At 53.0% G+C, this 607-nt stretch overlaps 1 pseudogene; it reads left to right on the plus strand.

The window, feature by feature from the left end:
- Positions 1 to 215: 215 nt before the first annotated feature.
- Positions 216 to 376, plus strand: LOC123038360 (uncharacterized; annotated as a pseudogene).
- Positions 377 to 607: the final 231 nt, after the last annotated feature.

Consider the following 607-nt stretch of genomic DNA (forward strand, 5'->3'; position numbering starts at 1 on the left):
TTGGGCTCAGATAGAGAGCCTGCTGTATATACGCGCCTAGGCCAGCCAGATCGATGGGCCTCACTGACCGGCCGGCCGGCAGCGTAGGAAAGGAAAAAGCCTGGTCGATGCTGAACCGACGTGAGAGAAGGCCGGCAGCGTCTCAGAACGACGAAGCAATTTTAGTCCCACCTCGGCTAGCTATAAGAGGGAGGGGGGCGCGGGCATTGAACGGCATCTTTGCGCTTGGGGCAATGACGCAGCTAGTGAGGTAATACCGAGGCGCGTCAATTGCTGGTTGAAAACTATTTCCAAACCCCCTCTTTGGCACTCCCTTCGTAGTGGGCCACTGAGAATTTCTGAAAGGGCTCCCTTTCCTTCGGGCGAGGGTAAGGCCCTACAATACCAAATTTTAAATCTTTTTCTTGCCGCTGGGTTTATCAGTCGTAGCGTTTGATTGTTAGTAGGTTCTCTCTTCTACCAACCAGGCCGCGCACATAATTAATGAAAAACGGTGTCCGTGGTCTTTTGGTGACTTTGGTTGGATGGCCAGCTCCTTGTTTGGTGTTCGTGAACGTCCGGACGAGTCCCGGACATTTGGTGATGCACATTTAGGCCCCGATTGGAA

Source organism: Triticum aestivum, chromosome 2A (assembly GCF_018294505.1).
Source record: "Triticum aestivum cultivar Chinese Spring chromosome 2A, IWGSC CS RefSeq v2.1, whole genome shotgun sequence".
NCBI lineage: Eukaryota > Viridiplantae > Streptophyta > Magnoliopsida > Poales > Poaceae > Triticum > Triticum aestivum.